The sequence below is a fragment of the Eumetopias jubatus genome, unplaced genomic scaffold (genome assembly GCF_037043125.1).
Source record: "Eumetopias jubatus isolate StellerSeaLion01/CBP00866 unplaced genomic scaffold, mEumJub1_p1.0 scaffold_2, whole genome shotgun sequence".
NCBI classification, from domain to species: domain Eukaryota; kingdom Metazoa; phylum Chordata; class Mammalia; order Carnivora; family Otariidae; genus Eumetopias; species Eumetopias jubatus.
This window is the reverse complement of record NW_028274808.1, coordinates 174,587,579-174,589,885: the sequence shown is the minus strand read 5'-3', so window position 1 is coordinate 174,589,885 and position 2,307 is coordinate 174,587,579. Positions and strand designations below refer to the sequence as shown.

At 37.3% G+C, this 2,307-nt stretch overlaps 1 pseudogene; it reads left to right on the top strand.

Annotated features, from left to right (window-relative positions):
• Positions 1-584: 584 nt before the first annotated feature.
• On the top strand, positions 585-998 carry LOC114226650 (large ribosomal subunit protein mL42 pseudogene; annotated as a pseudogene).
• The last annotated feature ends 1,309 nt before the right edge of the window (positions 999-2,307 follow it).

Below are 2,307 nucleotides of genomic sequence, written 5' to 3'. Positions count from 1 at the left end.
ATGCAAACCTGCAAGGATTGCCATCAAATTTCACCAAATTTATCTTATTCTTGGTATGCATAAATCATTAATACTTATATAGATTATTTCTGAGATAAGAACAGCATGAGGCTTTAGCAATAATAACTATCAAAGCGATCTTAAAAAGGGATAAATGTATTCTCAAAACACAACATAAAAAGTTACTTTTTTTTTTCTTATTTCATAGTTATTCAACTCACATATTTTCTATTATGCCATGGTCTCTCAGGACTAACAATGATCTGTGAAGGTCAGCTCTTCAATCCCCTTCTGTTAGGAGGACTCCCAGTTTGGACTAAGACATCCCAATACAAAGAGACAGTGTAACAAAGGAGACAGAGAGGTAGAAAAGTGACAAAGGAAGAAGGGCAGTTGTAGGAGAGGAAAGATGAATGCGCTGGAGGCAATCAATAAGAATCAGAGTTCACGACTGAGGTAAGATGGTGGGCTTGTGGTGAGCGGCTGTCAGGGATGAAAATAGGTATGCCTGGAGGAAGATTTTAAAATCAGTTTCTCTTCAAATCATCTTCTTTCACACCACCTAATAAGGATCTTGATTCACCATGGTGTTAGCAGCAGTCAAATGGGTGATATCAAACAGAACTATCCGGAAACATTTATTTCCAATTCAAATTGGAGCTTTATGTTGTGTTTGTCATAAATCTACATATTCTTCTCTACCAGATGACTATAATTGCAAAGTAGAGTTTGCTTTGATATCGGGTGGCAGGACAATAGCATGCTACCACCCTTCTGTGGACATTCCATATGATCCTCGGCCAGATCCTGTGCATAATAATGAAGAAACACATGACCAAGTGCTGAAAACCAGATTAGAAGAAAAAAATGAGCAATTTGAGCAAGGACCCACGATAGAACAACTTAGCAAAATGTTCTGTATTACTAAGCACCGTTGGTATCCTCGTGGACCGTATCATAGACGTCGTAGGAAACTGGATCCTCCAAAAGACAGATGATACTGAGGTTTTCAGGAATTAAAAAGATGTCATCTTGTGTCTCATTTGCCATTTGAGAAAATGCAATTGAGTATATTTACTAATATGTTATATAGCAAAATAATAAAATGTCTTCATGTAAAAAAAAAAAGAATCAGAGTTCACTGTCCTTTCAAAACATCAACAGACTCCACTCTACTTGCTTACCACAGTTTTACTCATCCTGTGATCTGGAATTTGTAGAAGGAGAGGAAGTAAGGGAAGGGCAGGGAGGGGAAGGAGGAGGGAGAGAGGGAGAGGGAGATGGAGAAGGAGAAAGAGGAGGGAAAGCAGGGGGAGAAGAACTGGATCACCCACACAGGCATATTGCAAAGGACATTAGGGGCTCAGTGCCACTTGTGTTCATTACCCTGCTCTCAGTACTCTGCAATAGACCCTATAGTTCAGAAACACCAAGTATTGATAGAGAGGGTAGCTGTTATTATTATAGGTTAAACAGGATGTATCTATTTGGCTCGAAAATAAAGGTGGTTGGAATTCAAGAAACAAGCAAAATTGACCACTCCACACACTCTTGAGAAAACAGTAATTTCAATAACTGCCCTAGGTCCTGCCTCAAGTAGAAAGATCGACTCCCAGCCCCCCAAAAGACGATTCATTACTTTATAAACCACACATGTATATGTATGGCAGGATATTTACTACATGAGGAAAAGCTCTCACAGTCTTCTGTGCTAAGCTAAGGTTTAGATAACTAATATTAATGGCAGGGTGAAGATGATGCTATCAAGAAAAGCTGAAGTATAGCACATTCACCCAACACTTTTCTACCTTCAGCAATACAAGCCTATTTTCTTCTAAAGCTTAATCACATAATATATATACTTAGATATAAATGGTTCAAAATATCCATCTCATATAATGCTATTTCTAGATATATAAGCACAACTGTAGTGTAGTTTAAGAAGCCGTGGCCTGTACAATGAAATAAAACATGATTCACAAAACAAGAATAGATGCCAAATTTTATGGCTATTTGTAGAATAGTCTCTTTGTGATACTAAAACAAAACAAAGCAGACCAACCAACCAAACAAACAAAAAACACAAAAGCCCAGGATCAAGGACCAGAGAACTTGATTTCATATTTCGGATGGAACAGGTCAACGAAGTTACACGAAAACAATGAATCGTGGATCACTACATCAAAAACTAATGATGTATTGTATGGTGACTAACATAACATAATAAAATAAAATTAAATTTAAAAAACTTGAATCTTAGGGGAGTCATTCTACTTTTAATAACATCTGTTTACTCTTCATGGATGG